We start from the raw sequence: 19,406 nt of genomic DNA, 5'->3' as shown, positions 1-19,406 counted from the left end.
TTCAGGCAGGTATCTTCTTCTAAGAAACACTCGGGCGATTCAGAGAAAACCTAGTTTTACGATCTGACTGAGGATCATAACTGCAGAAGAGTCAATTCTGACTCACTGCAGTGTTCTAGTTGATAGGGAGAAACCTGTCAATCACCCGGGGCCGTGTGGGAAGAAGCCAGCATGGAGCAGTGCTGGACTAGTCTCCTTATGTAAAGGGTGGGAATGTGCCGATAAAACGAAGAGCCAGAAGTCTGAGGAGGTAACTCTGCAAAGGCCGGTCTTGTCGGGGAGAATTTTTAATGGTAGTCGTGGTCCTCCGGAGAAAAGGTCAAAGTGAATACCTACTATAAAAGAAGATGTAACGAGCCACTGTTTTTTTCCTAGATTAGAGAAAAAAATCCTTTTTTTCTCAGAAACTGCAACAGGGTTGTTGGTGGAAAACAATTATAACTATAGTTTCTAGGTCCTACAATGCTGAATTTCATTATGAAGCAATGCCTTATGGACCAGATGTGTGCGTCCTTACTTTTCCTCTTGGATCTGCATATCACGAGGATTGGTATGAGGTGAACAGCTTTGAAGAAAACATGATTTCACGATACTCTGTCAGATGTGTTTTTAATTGTCCACTCAGTGGTTCTGATGGGGTTTTTTGCGGTCTGTTGAAGGTTTTGCTAGTAAGTTGTTATAATATATTGAATTTATAAGGTGAGAAATAGAAGACCTTAATGAAATTCGCTGAAATTGAACAGCAAACACCCTTTGCCGCTCCCTAATTAGCCCTGTGTGCCGCTCTAGCTTGAGGATCAAAACCTGAAGTGATGTGTGACATCAAGCTCCAATCAATAAAGTAGAGCTGCCCCAATAATTCCGCTTTTAGTTTCAGTCTTGTTTGTGACTTTCCTTCCTTTTCCGTTCATCTTCTGAGAATTTTCGATTTGTCTTTATATCTGTGTTCAGAGCCTGGTGTGACCTCCTGTCTGTCTCCAGCTACCGATAAACTTTCCGCAAGTTACCAACTGATGCAAAATGTAGACTAGAATACTGTTGTGTGAAAGTGCCATAAGGGTAAGGAACGAGAGAAAATGTTCAATGGGTTATGATGCACCTCTCATTTCCTCATAAGGAGTGAGCGACACTGCTGATGTGGACTTAATGGCCATTTGCCAGGTCTGGTGCGGATATTGTGTGCATGTCCTATTAGTAAAGAATGCATGGAAAATACTGGACAAGACCTGCTCCAAGCTGGCAATCCACATTAGTAGCACCTCTCACTTTCTGATGTGGTACTGAGAGGTGGCAGATAACGCATTTACACGCACAATAGCTTTAGCCACTAAAACTCAATACTGGTCTCTTTAATCTGTGCTCACCGCTTGTTGTCAAGATTCTTTCATTTTCGAAATTCTGACTTCTTTGTTGCATTTTGGTGTTCTGGAGCCATCTTCATAGCAAGGACATCTAGCTGGGGACAGATTTGTTAAACAGGTGTATGATAGCCCATCATAGTCCATAAAACATGTCATAGCTATAGTGGTTATTTGGAAACATATGAATTGAGGATATGCACCAGATTTTTTGAGACCCCATGGTGTTAAAATAGAAACGCATGAATTAAGGTATATTATACAATGGACTACCGGCGGACACAGACGGAAAAGGGCCCCTGTGCAAGAACAATATATGGACTCTTTGCCGTCCAATAGTTTATCATAGCACACAATTCCATATGCTTTGGAGGTCACAATGGGCCCCCTTAGCTCTTGGGCCCCTGTGCAGCTGCAGAGGTCTCAGCAATGATACAGTGGGTACGGAAAGTATTTAGACCCCTTTAAATTTTTCACTCTTTGTTTCATTGCAGCCATTTGGTAAAAAAAATGTTCTCATTAAAGTACACTCTGCACCCCATCTTGACTGAAAAAAAACAGAAATGTAGAAATTTTTGCAAATGTATTAAAAAGGAAAAGCTGAAATATCACATGGTCATAAGTATTCAGACCCTTTGCTCAGTATTGAGTAGAAGCACCCTTTTGGGCTAGTACAGCCATGAGTCTTCTTGGGAATGATGCAACAAGTTTTTCACACCTGGATTTGGGGATCCTCTGCCATTCTTCCTTGCAGATCCTCTCCAGTTCCGTCAGGTTGGATGGTGAACGTTGGTGGACAGCCATTTTCAGGTCTCTCCAGAGATGCTCAATTGGGTTTAGGTCAGGGCTCTGTCTGGGCCAGTCAAGAATGGTCACAGAGTTGTTCTGAAGCCACTCCTTTGTTATTTTAGCTGTGTGCTTAAGGTCATTGTCTTGTTGGAAGGGGAACTTTCAGCCAAGTCTGAGGTCCAGAGTACTCTGGAAGAGGTTTTCAATCAGGATATCTCTGTACTTGGCCGCATTCATGTTTCCTTCAATTGCAACCAGTCGTCCTGTCCCTGCAGCTGAAAAACACCCCCATAGCATGATGCTGCCACCACCATGTTTCACTATTGGGATTGTATTGGGCAGGTGATGAGCAATGCCTGGTTTTCTCCACACATACCGCTTAGAATTATCACCAAAAAGTTCTATCTTCATCTCATCAGACCAGAGAATCTTATTTCTCATAGTCTGGGAGTCCTTCATGTGTTTTTGAGTTAACTCTATGTGGTCTTTCATATGTCTTTCACCGAGGAGAGGCTTCCGTCTGGCCACTCTGCCATAAAGGCCTGACTGGTGGAGGGCTGCAGTGATAGTTGACTTTGTGGGACTTTCTCCCATCTCCCTACTGCATCTCTGGAGCTCAGCCACAGTGATCTTGGGGTTCTTCTTTACCTCTCTCACCAAGGCTCTTCTCCCACGATTTCTCAATTTGGCTGGACGGCCAGGTCTAGAAAGACCTCTGGTGGTCCCAAACATCTTCCATTTAAGGATTATGGAGGCCACTGCGCTCTTAGGAACCTTGAGTAATGCAGAAATTCTTTTATAACCTTGGCCAGATCTGTGCCTTGCCACAATTCTGTCTCTGAGCTCCTTGGGCAGTTCCTTTGAGCTCATGATTCTCATTTGGTCTGACATGCACTGTGAGCTGTGAAGTCTTATATAGACAGGTGTGTGCCTTTCCAACTCAAGTCCTATCAGTTTAATTAAACACAGCTGGACTCCAGTGAAGGAGTAGAACCATCTCAAGGAGGATCACAAGGAAATGGACAGCATGTGACTTAAATATGAGTGTCTGGGCAAAGGGTGTGAATACTTATGACCATGTGATATTTCAGTTTTTCTTTTTTAATAAATTTGTAAAATTTCTACATTTCTGATTTTTTTCAGTCAAGATGGGGTGCAGAGTGTACTTTAATGAGAAAAAAAAGAACTTTTTAGAATTTACCAAATGGCTGCAATGAAACAAAGAGTGAAAAATTTAAAGGGGCTGAATACTTTCCGTACCCACTGTATGTCCGCCCCTGGAAAGGACCATGGTACCTAAGAAACAAGAAAAATAACAGGCCCTTGGGAATTCCATGGTGCAAATATGCTTATGAAATAAATGATAATATCAAAACCTTCTGAAACGTATGCTGCTCTTGTGAGGATGTGCTACTACCAGGCGCAATGCTTTTTCCAGGCCAAAGTATGTTATATCAACTCAATGCAAAATCCTGATCAGTCTTAACAACCAGTGGTTGCACAACAAAAATGAAAACAAAAATAACTAATGATGTTGCGGAGTTAAGAGTAACCGACCGTCATTTTAATTTTCATTTCATAAATCATTAGTACACATGAAAATAAGACACTTTGTAATATATCTTATCAGAGAAATCTGCTTCTTTCTCCTCCTGGATTGATCTTTCACTTTCAATTCACGGGTGAAATCTGTAAAATCTGTATTCAATGAAGACAGATTTCCCCATTACTGAGAAAGGAGGTGACAGTTGGTAGCTTTCAAATTCTATGGAGGAGGGTGGAATTAGAGGCGGACACAGTTTTCCATAGAACTTTCTGAGCACCAACTGCCATCTCCAATCTCATGAATCAGTTCAGAAGGAGAACGACGCAGATTTCTCTAATAAGATATATTACACAATTTCATATTTTCACGTGTACTATTGATTTATGGGGAAGAAATGACAGTTACTATTTAATCAAATAGATAGAATAGTAATATCAAGTTTATTCAAGATGAAAACAGGCGACGCGTTTTAGCACTAGACCATTGCCTTGGTCAAGGTCCAAAACATGTCGCTTGTTTTATACCGAATATCTTGTGTTTTTTGGGTTCTGTTTTTTTTCTATTTTTTGTTGTTATTTTTTTAATTTTAACTATTAAAAGCACCCATCACCCATGATTCACAGGAATAAGTTATGGTAAGATATGCAAACTTTATGTCACAGCGGCAGGTGCCTTATTAATATACTTCAAAGAGATACAAGAAATTTTAAATGAACAGATGGACATATACTTTACATTGAGAAGGAAGTTTTAAAAGCACCAACATATAAGAAAGGTAATTTTGTTTAGACAAATGTTGTATACAGTCATGGCTGAAAGTGTTGGCACCCTTGAAATTGTTCCAGAAAATGAAGTATTTCTCCCAGACAAGTATTGCAATTACACATGTTTTGTTATACACATGTTTATTTCCTTTGTGTGTATTGGAACAACACAAAAATACGGAGAAAAAAAGGCAAATTGGACATAATTTTGTACAAAACCCCAAAAATGGACAAGACAAAATTGTTGGCATCCTCAGCTTAATATTTGGTTGCAAACCCTTTTGAATAAATAACTGCAATAAATCGCTTCCTATAACCATCAATAAGCTTCTTACACCTGTCAACTGGAATTTTGGAGCACTGTTCTTTTGCAAACTGCTCCAGGTCTCTCATATTTGTCCTCTCTCAACAGCAGTTTTAAGATCTCTCCACAGGTGTTCAATGGGATTTAGATTCGGACTCATTTCTGGCCACTTCAGAACTCTCCAGCTTTTTTTTCCAACCATTTCTGGGTGCTTCTTGAAGTATGCTTGGGGTCATTATCCTGCCGGAAGACCCATGACCTAGGACGCAAACCCAGCTTTCTGACACTGGGCACTACATTGCAACCCAAAATCCTTTGGTAATCTTCAGATTTCATGATGCCTTGCACACAGTCAAGGCAACCAGTGGCAGAGGCAGCAAAACAACCCCAAAACATCTTTGAACCTTCACCATATTTGACTGTAGGTACTGTGTTCTTTTTTCTGTAGTCCTCATTCCATTTTTGGTAAACAGTAGAATGATGTGCTTTACCAAAAAGCTTTATCTTGGTCTCATCTGTCCACAAGATGCGTTCCCAGGAGGATTTTGGGTTACTCACGTACTTTTTTTTCAAACTGCAGTCTAGCTTTTTTATGCCACTGTCTGCAGTGGGATCCTCCTAGGTCTCCTGCCATAGCGTTTCATTTCATTCAAATGTTGAAGGATAGTTTGTGCTGATGCTGACGCACCCTGAGCCTGCAGGATGCTTGAATTTCTTTGGAACTTGATTGAGATTGCTTATCCAACATCCGGACTATCCTGCGTTGCTACCTTTCATCAATTTTTCTCTGCTGTCCACATCCAGGGAAATTAGCTACAGTGACATGGGCTGTAAATTTCTTGATTATGTTGCGCACTATGGACAAAGGAACATCAAGATCTCTTCATATGGACTTGTAAACTTGAGATTGTTGATATTATTCAACAATTTTGGTTCTCAAGTCCTCCGACAGTCCTCTTCTCTTTCTGTTCTCTATGCTTAGTGTGGCACACACAGACACACAATGCAAAGATTGAGTCAATTGTTCCCCTTTTTATCTGGTTTCAGGTGTGATTTTCATATTACCCACACCTGTTACATGCCACAGGTGAGTTTGAACGAGCATCACGTGCTTGAAACAAAGTTGTTTGCCCATAATTTTGGAAAGGTGCCAACAGCTTTGTCCGGCCCATTTTTAGGGTTTTGTGTGAAATTATGTCCACTTTGCCTTTTTTTCTCTGTATTTTTGTGTTGTTCCAATACACACACAGGAAATAAACATGTGTATAACAAAACACGTGTAACTGCAATAATTTTCTGGGAGAAATACCGGTAATTCATTTTCCTGAACAATTTCAAGGGTGCTAACACTTTCAGCCATGACTGGATTTGATTACAAGGAGTAGGGGATACTAATAACGATAAGAAAAAAAAAACTACATTCTTTGTAATGTATAATGTTGACCACCAGATGGCACACTTGTTTTACAGTAATTACCAGCAGGGTAATAAAGCTTGTTTATGTATTAGCAGGTAACACAGTAGAAAATGGAATAAATTGTCTGTGCAAAATAATTTCATAGTAAATTAAAAAGGCATGCAAGATATCTATATGTAGATTGCAAGTGAGCTAATTGAGCTTAAAAGGGTGACTGAATCCACTGAAGGAATCATATTGACAGGAGGCTGTCTTTATTTTATTGTGTATAATGGTTTACAATTTTAATATGTGCTTGTCATTAAGATCTTTTAAGTTTGTAACAACAGCTCTTTCATCAAACATAGATACGAATCACGTGATTGTAAAATATTGGCTCCAACAATGGGAGAATCAAAAGCTCTACTGGATTTCTCTGAAAAGTAAAAAAATGTGATGCATGGAAATTAATAAGGAGTTCCAACAAAGGGCTGCTCATCCCTCAAAGGGTTAAGATAATATCTAGTTTCTATGGCAACCAAATGCAGAACCTGCAGGTAGGAATAAACTGTTGTGAGATTGCATTAAGGCGGCCGGTCTCCCAGCTGATGAGGCGCACAATAAATTGATTTCATAGCAGTATTTATACAGCCCCCATTTTTATAAACCTGCCAACATTCATAAGTGTTTGTTAAAATGTGTTCCTGCCGTTAAGCTAAGTAACATCCTGCCTAGCTGCTCATGAGAACCTTATGTTATGCAGCACTGTGCAAAAGTTTTAGGCTTTTATGGAAAAAAAAAGTGCTGCAGAGTATTAATACTTTCAAAAATAAAAGTGTTAATAGTTTATTTTTTTTTTATCAATTAACAAAATGCAAAGTGAATGAGAAAAAGAGAAATCAAGATTTGTTGTGACCGCCCTTTGTCTTCAAAACAGCATCAGTTCTTCTAGGTACCCATGTGACTTACAGGCAGTTTTTGAAGTAACTCTGGAGAGAGGTTGTTCCAAACACTTTGGAGTACTAACAACAGATCTGTGGGTGTCGCTTATGCAAATCCTTCTGTCTCTTCCTGTAATCCCACAGACTCCATGATGTTGAGATCATGGCTCTGTGGGGGCCATATCATCACTTCCAGGACTCCTTGTTGTTCTTTACTCTGAAGATACAGTGGGGAAAATAAGTATTTGATGCACTGCCGATTTTGCAAGTTTTCCCACCTGCAAAGAATGGAGAGATCTGTAATTTTTATTGTAGGTACACTTCAACTGTGAGACAGAATCTAAAAATAAAAAACAGAAAATCACATTGTATGATTTTTAAATAATTAAATTGAATTTTATTGCATGAAATAAGTATTTGATCACCTACCAACCAGCAAGAATTCTGGCTCTCACAGACCTGTTAGTTTTTCTTTAAGAAGCCCTCCTACTCTGCACTCATTACCTGTAATAATTGCACATATTTGAACTCATTACCTGTATAAAAGACATCTGTCCACACACTCAATTACACTCCAAACTCTCCACCATGTCCAATACCAAAGAGCTGTCTAAGGACACCAGGGACAAAATTATAGACCTGCACAAGGCTGAGATGGGCTACAGGACAATAGGCAAGCATCTCAGTAAGAAGGCAACAACTGTTGGCATAATTATTAGAAAATGGAAGAAGCACAAGATGACTTTCAATCTTCCTCGGTCTGGGGCTCCATGCAGGATCTCGCCTCGTGGGGTAAGGATAATTCTGAGAAAGGTCAAGAATCAGCCCTGAACTACACGGGAGGACCTCGTGAATGACTTGAAGAGAACTGGGATCACAGTCTCAAACATTACCATTAGTAACACACTACGCCGTCATGGAAGAAAATCCTGCAGGGCATGAAAGGTCCCCCTGCTTACGCCAGCCCATGTCCAGGCCCATTTGAAGTTCCCCAATGACCATCTGGTTGATCCAGAGGAGGCATGGGAGAAGGTCATGTGGTCAGATGAGACCAAAATAGAAATTTTTGGTATCATCTCCATCAGTCATGTTTGGAGGAAGAAGACGAATGAGTATAACCCAAAGAACACCGTCCCAACTGTGAAGCATGGTGGGGAAAACATCATACTTTACGGGTGCTTTTCTGCAAAGGGGACAGGACAACTGCACCTTATTGAAGGGAGGATGGATTTGGTCATGTATCGTGAGATTTTGGCTAACAACCTACTTTCCTCAGTAAGAGCATTGAAGATGGGTCATGGCTGGGTCTTCCAGCATGACAATGACCCCAAGCACACAGCCAGGGCAACTAAAGAGTGGAGAAGCATTTCAAGGTAATGGAATGGTCTAGTCAGTCTCCAGACCTGAACCCAATACAAAACCTTAGACAGGAACTGAAACTCAATGTTGTCCAGCGATAGCCCCGAAACATGAAAGATCTGAAGAAGATCTGTATGGAGGAGTGGGCCACAATCATTGCTGCAGTATGTGCAAACTTGGTCAAGAACTACAGGAAACGTCTGACTTCTGTAATTGCAAACAAAGGTTTCTGTAGCAAATATTAAGTTCTGTTTTTCTATTGTATCAAATACTTACTTCATGTAATAAAATTCTACTTTATTATGTAAATATCATACAATGTGATTTTCTAGATTTTTTTTAAGATTCTTTCTCTCACAGTTGAAGTGTACCTACAATAAAAATTACAGACCTCTCCATTCTTTATAGGTGGGAAAACTTGCAAAATCACCAGTGTATCAAATTCTTATTTTCTCCACTATACTTCTTAATGACATTGACTGTATGTTTGGCGTCGTTGTCCTGCTGTCACGCAAGGTGTGGGAAAGACTTAATGCAACACAAAGGGAAGTGGGAAAGGGAGCCCAGACTCTAGGGAAAGGGCTGAAGTGGAGACCTCCTAGGTTGATCTAGCGTCACCCTGTCTCCCCTAATGTCCCTGTATTGGCTCTTCACCAATCACCACATGCGTGCCTCACCCTGTCTTTCCCTGGTGAAAAAGCACTGACAAAATACTAAAAAGAATGGACCCATTCATTTTATGTAAAAACTACTTCCTATGTTCAGGCTTTTTAGCTTCTTTTAAATGCTCATGCATTCAAAACATACCAAGAGTTTATAACAAGTAGCGTACATTCTTCTAAGAATATGCTCAATACTTTGCAAAAGAAATCAATGGGAAGGCTAAAGAGATGTTTGGGCAACTTTTTCAGCAATTTGTCAGCATATTTTATTAAAAACTTCTAGTGTTTTCTTGTCTAATGGTTTTAAAAAATACAATTGTAAAACAAAATGAGAAAAAAATACAAATATAAACCATTGATAAAAAGCAGTAGGAAAAAACAAAAAAAAATAAAAATTACAAAAAAAATGTTAAAAAAATGATTCTTCAGTTTTTCAAAACTCCAGAGAAAAGTAACGATTCTTGAAGTGTCTTCTACTTTAAAAATGGTTGTGTTTGACCTCTGGAAAAGATGCAGTGTGAATATGTCCTAAGTCTCCAGTTTGTCTTTAGGATCAAAGACTAATACTTGAAAAGATTCCACTTCTACATGAGAAGACACTTTCTCCCTGAAGAAGTGGCATGAAAAGCGTTTTGGGGTAGTAGGACACAGGACGGTGCTGTGAACATGACATCCATGAGTAGCCCAGTACATCTATATATACAGTTTAAACCAGAAAGGCGACCTCTGGATCAGTTACACCAGTTTTGTCAGGAGGAATGGGCCCAAATTCCGACCAACTATTGTGAGAAGCTTGTGGAAGGATATCCCAAACGTTTGACCCAAGTCATTCAGTTTAATTGCAATGGTACCAAATACTTATGAAATGTATATACAGTGGGGGAAATAATTATTTGATCCCTTTCTGTTTTTGTAAGTTTGCCCACTGACAAATATATGAACAGTCTATCATTTTAAGGGTAGGTTAATTTTAACATTGAGAGATAGAATATCCAAACAAAAAAAAATCAAGAAAATCACATTGTATACATTTGATAATTTTTTTGCATTTTGCAATGAGAAATAAGTATTTGATTCCTTTGGCAAACAACACTTAATACTTGGTGGCAAAACCCTTGTTGGCAAGCACAGCAGTCAGACGTTTTTTGTAGTTGATGATGAGGTTTCCGCACATGTCAGGAGGAATTTTGGTCCACTCCTCTTTGCAGATTGTCTCTAAATCATTAAGATTTTGAGGCTGTCGCTTGGCAACTCGGAGTTTCAACTCCCTCCATAAGTTTTCTATGGGATTAAGGTTTGGAGACTGGCTAGGCCACTCCAGGACCTTAATGTGCTTCTTTTTGAGCCACTCCTTTGTTGTCTTGGCTGTATGTTTTGAGTCATTGTCTGGCTGGAAGACCCAGCCACGACCCCTTTTCAATGCTCTTACTGAGGGAAGGAGGTTGTTGGCCAAAATCTCGCGATGCATGACCCCATCCATCTTCCCTTCAGTACGGTGCAGTCGTCATGTCCCCTTTGCAGAAAAGCTCCCCCAAAATATAATGTTTCCCCCACCATGCTTCTTCCTCCAAACACGGCGAGTTGAGTTAATGCCAAAGAGCTCAATCTCATCTGACCACAGCACTTTCTCCCAATAACTCACGGAATCATCCAGGTGTTCATTGGCAAACTTTAAACAGGCCTACTGTTGTGTCTTCTTGAACAGGGGGACCTTGCCGGCACTGCAGGATTTTAATCCTTTAAGGCTTATGGTGTTACCAATGGTTTTCTTGGTGACTGTAGTCCCAGCTGCCTTGATATCATTAACAAGTTCACCCCATGTAGTTTTAGGCTGATCTCTCACCTTCCTCATGATCAAGGATACCCCACGAGGTGAGATTTTGCATGGTGCCCCAGATCGATGTCGATTGACAGTCATTTTGTATTTCTTCCATTTTCTTACTATTGCACCAACAGTTGTCTACTTCTCAGTGTAGCATCGGCGTCTCTGCCTCCTGCTAGGCAGAGACGCCATCCCTCTCACCTTCCTGTTCAGCGCGCGAAGTCTTCCAGCGCTCCTTTTCTCACTGCTGCCGGCACGCTCTCCTTCCCGGGCACTGTGCTTAGGGCGCGCGCGCTCCCCCTCTCTTAATGGGGCCGCGCGCGTTGTCCTAAGGAGTCCCCGACCTATTGCCGGAGGACTTCCCATATATAAGGCACCTCCTCCAAAATGGAGGTGTCCGAGCAAAGTTGTTTGCACTGTGTCTCACCTGTGCTTCAGCCCTCAGGTTCCGCTGCTAGCCTGACTTCTCGTCCTGCCTGCCAGCCTGTTATCTGTTCGTTACCTGCCGAGCCTGCCAGCCTGCTCACCTGGAGCGCTCACCTGTTACCTGCCTGTTACCTGCCTTGGCTATCTGCCCGCTCACCTGGGAGCATCCGCCTGCCTCGTCTGTCAGACCGCTCACCTGGGAGCGTCCACCAGTTACCTGCCTCGTCTGTCAGACCGCTCACCTGGGAGCGTCCACCAGTTACCTGCCTGTTACCTGCCTCGTCTGTCTGACCGCTCACCTGGGAGCGTCCACCAGTTACCTGCCTGTTACCTGTCTCGTCTGTCTGCCTGCTCACCTGAGAGTGTCCACCAGTTACCTGCCTGTTACCTGCTGTGTCCGTCAGCCCGCTCACCTGGGAGCGCCCACCAGTTACCTGTCAGTTACTCGCCTCGTCTGTCGGCTCGCTCACCTGGGAGCACCTGCCTGTTTTCTGCCAGCCTGCCTGGAGACCCTGCCGTCACTTGCTGTGACCACCTTCCTGGTAAACCTAAAGACTGCTACTTACCCTGCTTTCTCGAACTGTGACCTCCTGTCAGCTACCAGAGACTTCTGCCTGCTTGCCGTGTCCATCCACCATACCGGTCAATCCCAGCCATCTGACCCGTGGGAGCAACCTGCTCTCTTACAAGGTCGTCCCCAGAGTAGCACCTGGTCCCTCTGCCCGGATCCTCCCTGGTCACGGTGTCGTTAGCTGCCGTACGACCAGGGTCGGTTCGGGTGGATACTTAGTCACGCCCCTCTGGGTCCCTCCTTGCACCTCGGCACAGAGGTTCCACCACCCGGACCCGTAACACTCAGCCAGCGTCTAACATGGTTTTGCAGCCTATTCCAGCTTTGTGCAGGTCTATGATGTTGTCCCTGACATCGTTAGAAAGCTCTTTGGTCTTGCCCATGTTGTAGAGGTAAGTGTCTGACTGATTAATTGAGTCTGTGGACAGGAGTCTTTTATACTGGTGACTATGTAAGATGGCTGTCTTTAATGCAGGTAACGAGTTGATTAGGAGCGTCTATCTGGTCTGTAGGAGATGGAAACTCATAATGGTTTGTAGGGGATCAAATACTTATTTATTTCTGCAAAATGCAAAAAAAAAAATATTTAATTTATACAATGTGATTTTCTTGATTTTCTTTTTTGGATATTCTATCTCTCAATGTTAAAATTAACCTACCCTTAAAATTATAAACTGTTTATGTCTTTGTCAGTGGACAAACTTAAAAAAACAACAAGGGATCAAATACTTATTTCCCTCACTGTACTTTTGACTTTGCTGTAATAAAAATGCCTTAAAAAATATTATAAATTATTGTAATCCTAATTGACCTAAAATGGGAAAAGTTTATTCTAATTTCATGTCAGATATTGAGAAAAACATGCATATGTATATTTTTATATAGTGTATGCAAACTTCTGGTTTTAACTTTAGGTGATTTTATTCCTAAACGCTTGTTGTATCTCTATACTGCAATGTATATTATTTTATAATTGTTTTTTAATGTATTTCAATAAAGTATGTTGATTTTATTTCACAGAGAGGTCACTTGGTATATGCGACCTGCAAGTTCTAGGGATGAGGATATATACTGATATTTATGAGAAGACACTTTGTATTAGAAATGGCACTTGGTGGTTAAAGGAATGTTACTGATTTTGCATTGAGACAAAATTAGGGTTTTAGAGCAAATCTCTTTGAAACAACCATCCAAAACTGCATTGAAAAATGGTCTTTTGTGAGGCTAGTATATTTTTACAATGAATTTGGAAATCCAAAAAAGAATAATAAATACTAGTGTTGAGCGATCACTAAAATGCTCGGGTGCTCGAAGCTCGGGCCGAGCTCACCGTGATACTTGGGTGCTCGACCCGAGCAACGAGCCCAATGTTAGCCTATGGGAGACCCGAGCATTTTTGCGGCGGCACCCCCGGCAGTCTGTAGAAAGCCTAAAAAGTTCCCAAAACGATAGTGACAGTGCTCAAAAGACATGGGGACAGCATGGGCATCGCCCCAGGAAGCATTTCTGACCCCCAGGTCACTGCTGTCAGCAACGTGGTCAGAGGTATTAAGCCACTTTTACGGGCTCACAATAAAACGTTCAAAAACGAAACTGAAACGGTTTTCCTGTGAAATATGTTAAGGAACATCCTTTCCAGGGTAAAGACTTGTGTATAAGGTAAAATAAATAACCAAAAACAAAAATACTCCTCCACACCTTGGGCTATGTTCACAAGTAGCATTTTTTATGCGTTTTTGCACTTTTGTATTGCTTTCAACTGTGACAAATGCATTCACCGGGAAATGTAATCCTAACATTTTACAATCTTATATGGCCATGTGCTGTGTGACACATGCTGTGTGACACATGCATACAGTGCTGAAAAGACATGGGAACAGCCTGGGGAAGACCCCTGGAAGCATCTCTGACACCCAGGTCACTGCCTAAAAGAGTGCCCATCAGAAGTGATCCTTGCCGCATCAGAAGATGCAGACTTGTAACTATCCCCGTGCAAGTCCTTGTCCCAGGTCAGTGTTCAATTGTACCTCCCCATTCCTAGCAATGCAAGCGCAAGTATGCAGCCTGACACCCACCCACCCCCAGGCTGCAATACCATACTGCTAGCTTGCTTGCACTTGAAATGGGGCCTTTTAGTTTGGAGGAGGCCGAAGCTGGCCACTACCTCATGGCTGCTTCGGCATCGAGGTATCCATACTCAGTCGCCAGCTGCCCGGCGGCTGGGTGTCCACGCTCGGTCCCCAGCCACCAGGGGGCGGTCGGGTGTCTATACTCGGTCCCCAGCCGCCCCTATTTCTCCTTGAAAGTTCCCCCACACTTTTCTTAGCCTGGCCTGCTTTAGGGCAGCATTGGACGAGCCCACCAGAGAACCAGACTCCTCCGGTGGGCCCTGGCTTCTCCATCAGGGGAGTTGAGAGTGCCAAGGTGAGGAGCATGATGATGATGATAGAAGTTAGCATCTGCTTTGTTTTCTTGGAATGCAAGCGTAAGTGTGCAACCAAACACCCACCCACCCCCAGGCTGCAATACCATACTGCTAGCTTGCACTTGAAATGGGGCCTTTTAGTTTGGAGAAGTCCGAAGCTGGCCACTACCTCATGACTGCTTCGGCAGCGAGGTATCCATACTCGGTCCCAAGCCGCCCTGTGGCCGGGTGTCCACACACGGTCCCCAGCCGCCCTATTTCTCCTTCAAACTTCCCTCACACTTTTCTTAGCCTGGCCTGCTTTAGGGCACCTTTGGACAGACCCACCAGAGAACCAGACTCCTCCGGTGGGCCCAGGCTTCTCCATCAGGGGAGTTGAGAGTGCCAAGGTGAGGAGCATGATGATGATAGAAGTTAGCGTCTGCTTTATTTTTTGGCGCATATCCTACCTCCTCCGAGGATTGCTGGATGTTTTCCTGCTACTGTCCCAGTTCTATGACTCCCGTTAAAACAAAGCTTCAGGTGATGAATGATGGATGAGGTGGTGGCAAAGGAGAAAGAGCAGGAGGAACAGGGACCATTCACATCAATATCAGGCCAGTCAACCACACATTTCTTGTAGGATATGTTTCTGTACCAAAAGGAGCGGTTCGGCTACACAGTTATAGGGCATGCAGTGAGTGCAATGCCTAACAAAAATTTCGAGGCACTCCAATGCCCCTTGGAAGTGACATGGAGGTCAGAGGGCCTTAACTAAACCGTTTTTTCCATTTATAGTAACTGGGTCTCCTGTGCACTGTTGGCCTAAGCAGTGAATGGAAGGCTTTCCAAAAATTATAAGGAACTGCAATGCCCCTTGAAACAGACGTGGATTACAGCATACTAAAAACCTTCTACCCATTATTGGGGAGTGGGTCTCCCTTAGTGTTCGCCTATGCATTGAAAAGCAAAAGCTGACTAAAATTAGGAGGAAATGCAATGCCCGTTGGAAGAATGGTGGAGGTCGCAGTGGAATAAAAAGACAATATCAATGCCCCTTGGAAAAGTGGTGGAGGTCGCAGTAGCTTAACAAGACGGTTTTAATGCCCCTTGGAAGAATGGTGGAGGTCGCAGTGGCTTAACAAGACGGTTTTAATGCCCCTGGGGAAAGTGGTGGAGGTCGCAGTAGCTTAACAAGACGGTTTTAATGCCCCTTGGAATAGACGTGGAGGTTGCAGTAGCTTAACAAGACGGTTTTAATGCCCCTTGGAAGAATGGTGGAGGTCACAGTGGAATAAAAAGACATTATCAATGCCCCTGGGAAAAGTGGTGGAGGTCGCAGTAGCTTAACAAGACGGTTTTAATGCCCCTTGGAAGAGACGTGGAGGTTGCAGTAGCTAAAGAAGACGGTTTTAATGCCCCTTACAAGAGCCATGCAGTACAGCATATTAAAAACATTATTCCCATTATTGGGGAGTGAGTCTCCCATAGTCTTTGCCTATGCCTTCCAAGCAAAAGCTGCAAAAAATTAGGACGGAGGAACTTGCAATGCTGGCAACACGGTGGTGGTGGAGGCTGAGGATAAGGAGAAGAGCAAAATACAGCCGAAATGAGGAAGCGTATACCCGTGTGTGGGTGTGAAGCGGTGCATGGGAATACACCTCCCGAAATAACACAGTGGATTTGACTTTATGTTAGTCTGCTGTCATTTTACGGTGATGAGAAGTCTGGCCCAATCCAGCCCTTGTTCATTTTGATAAGGGTCAGCTTGTCAGTTGACAGGCGAGTGCGCTTATCAGTTATAATTCACCCAGCGGAACTAAAAACACGCTCCGATAACACGCTAGCGGCAGGGCAGGCCAGGACCTCCAAGGCGTACAGAGCGAGATCATTCCAAATGTCCAGCTTGGATACCCAATAATTAAAAGGCACAGAGGAATCACGGAGGACGCTGGTATGGTCAGCAAGGTACTCCCTCACCATCTTTTGAAACTTTTCACTCCTTGTGAGAATACCCCGCGCCTCAGGGCCTGTAAGCTGGGCGGGTCTCAGAAAACTGTCCCAGAATGTTGACAGTGTTTCCCTGCCTCTGCTGGATTGGAGTTGCGTCTCTCTCGCCTGTACCCCTTGGTTCGTCAACGAACTGTGACCTCTGCCGCTAGCATGTTCAGATGGGAATTTTTTTAACAGTTCTGCAGCAAGGGCCTTCTGGTACTGCCCCATGTTTGTAGACCTCTCCACCTCAGGAATAAGAGAGTGAAAGTTGTCCTTGTAGCGGGGGTCTAAAAAAGTCACCAACCAGTAATGACTGTCACCCAACATTTTGACAACGCGAGGGTCACGGTTAAGGTAGCGTAACATAAAGTCAGCCATGCGTGCCAGACTGGTAACGGGCAAGAATTCCGTGTCCTCACCAAGATGACGACTGACCATGCTCTCCTCCTCCTCCTCCTCCCCCCTGTCCTCAGGCCACCCACGCTGAACCGACTGTATGACAGTTGTACAGGTACTACCGTCTACAGCGCATGATACCAGCTCCTGTTCTTCCTCCTCTCCCTCATTGTTCCCCAATGCACGTTGGGATGAGATGAGGCTGGGCTGTGTGTAATCGCCCATTACGGGTTCTTGATCCATCTCATCATACTCTGGCTGCAATGCCTCCTCTTTAATTCTCTGCAGAGAGCATTGCAAAAGACAGACAAGTGGGATGCTGACGCTAATGATGGAGTCATCGCCACTCACCATCTTGGTGGACTCCTCAAAGTTTGTCAGGATGGTACATATGTCAGACATCCAGGTCCACTCCTGAGGTCTTATTTGTGGAGTCTGACCTGAATATTGACGTCCTTGTTGCAGCTGGTACTCCACAACTGCTCTCTTCTGCTCACAAATCCTTTTCAACATGTGGAGGGTAGAGTTCCAACGTGTGGGGACATCACACACCAGTCGGTGTGCCGGAATCTGCAAACGCTGCTGCAACACATCAAGGGCGGCAGAAGCTGTAGCCGACTTGCGAAAATGAGCTGACAGGCGGCGTACTTTGACGAGCAGATCTGGCAACTCGGGGTACGATTTAAGAAACTGCTGAACCACGAGGTTAAGCACATCAGCCAGGCTTGGTACATGTGTGATCTCGCCTCGAATCAGAGCCGCCACCAGGTTACGGCCATTGTCACACACGACCATGCCTGGAAGTAGGTTCAGCGGTCTCAGCCACAGATCTGCCTGCTCTTTCACAGCTGTCCCCAACTCACAAGCAGTTTATCACCTAAGCTTATGAGTTTCAGCACAGCCTGTTGCCGCTTGGCTGAGGTAGTACTGCAGTGCTTCCAGCTTGTAACTGATGTGGTGATATCTGAGATGGAGGCTGAACATGAGGAGGAGGAGGAGGATGATGCGCAGGAGCTGTACACTGTGGGGGCAACTCTGACTGACATAGGGCCCGCAATCCTCGGTGTGGGGAGGATGTGTTCCATCTTAAGGTCCGACTGGGTCACCGGCTTCCACTATGTTTACCCAATGTGCCGTCATGGAGATGTACCATCCCTGGCCACAAGCACTTGTCCACGTGTCCGTTGTCAGGTGGACTCTCCCAGTAACTGCGTTGTTGAGGGTACGGCAGATGTTTTGGGACACGTGCTTCTGTAGTGCGGGGATGGCACACCGGGCAAAATAGTTTCGGCTGGGGACCGAGTACCGAGGGACAGCCACCGCCATAAGGTTGCGGAAGCATTCCGTCTCCACCAGCCTAAAAGGCAGCATTTCCAAAACAAGCTGTCGTGAAATGTGCAAATTTAGGATTGTGGCCTGTTGGGCGTTGGCTGCGAATTTGCGCTTTTGTTCAAAGCTCTGGGATATGGACAATTGAACGCTTTGGTGGGACGTGGACGTTGATGCTGTTTCTTGAGAAACTGCCATAACAAGTGAACACTGAGAGGAGGGGGCATCTTTGCATGCAGTATGGACTGGGGATTGCCTTGCACGCACAACAGGGGGTTCTATTACATGCACAACAGCGGAAGAAGCAGTGGTGACACCCGCTGACACTGGTCGTGGACCCTGGGGTTCGCCCCACAAAGTCGGGTGCTTTGCTGACATGTGCCTGATCATGCTGGTGGTGGTCAGGCTGGTAGTTTTGTCACCCCTGCTGATGCTGGCATGGCAGGAGGTACAAATGGCCTTTTTGGGGTTATCAGCAGAGTCTTTAAAAAAATTCCAGACTCTGGAAGACCTACCGGTTGTACTGGCAACGTCCCTCGTGTTGGTGTTACGGGGAACGGTTGCCCGCCTTCTGTCTACGGCCACCACACTGCTTCTTCCTGCCTGTTGGGGTACTCTGCCTCCCTCCCCCTGTGTCTGCTGGCCTCGCTCTGCGTATCCTCCTGCCACATTGGGTCAGTTACTAGATCATCCGCCACCTCCTCCTCTTCTACTTGCGCACCACGAGCCTCCTCCTCACTTCGTGGCAATTGTGTCTCGTCATCGTCCACCTCTTGTGACAAATTGCCAGCGTCGACTTCCTCTGGCCGTGGCTGTTCAAATATTTGGGCATTGCTACATGGGATCTCCTCTTCCACCACTTCAATTGGAGCAGGTGAGGGGCAGAAAAATGGAAATGGACCAGTGAACAGCTCTTCAGAGTGTCCAAGTGTGGGATCAGTTGCTGTCTGATGACACTCGGCATGGTGGGAGGAAGGATCATCAGGGTGAGGAGGAGTATGCGGTCGAGACTCACGGCTACTAAAACTTGACCGTGTGGAAGACAGACCGGAGGTGGTGGTGCCAGGTAACTGGATGTATTATCTGCTATCCAATTAATAACCTGTTCACACTGATCAGTTTGCAATACTGGTGTTGTAGTGTGCTTCCCTAGTAATTCGGTCAAGAAGTGGGAGCGAGAAGATGTGGCTATTGGTTGTGGCACATTTTCACCTTGGCCACGGCTCCATCCTCTACACGCACCATCACCAGAACGTCCAGTTCCACGTCCCTTGCCACGCGCCTTGCCCATTGTAAATGAAGTAAAATAGCTTACACTCGCACTATCAATGGCAAAAGGGTAAT

The sequence above is a fragment of the Phyllobates terribilis genome, unplaced genomic scaffold (genome assembly GCF_046119375.1).
Source record: "Phyllobates terribilis strain yellow unplaced genomic scaffold, ASM4611937v1 Scaffold_5__5_contigs__length_657084704, whole genome shotgun sequence".
NCBI lineage: Eukaryota > Metazoa > Chordata > Amphibia > Anura > Dendrobatidae > Phyllobates > Phyllobates terribilis.
The sequence above is the reverse complement of the archived record's forward strand: the minus strand, read 5'-3'. Positions refer to the sequence as shown.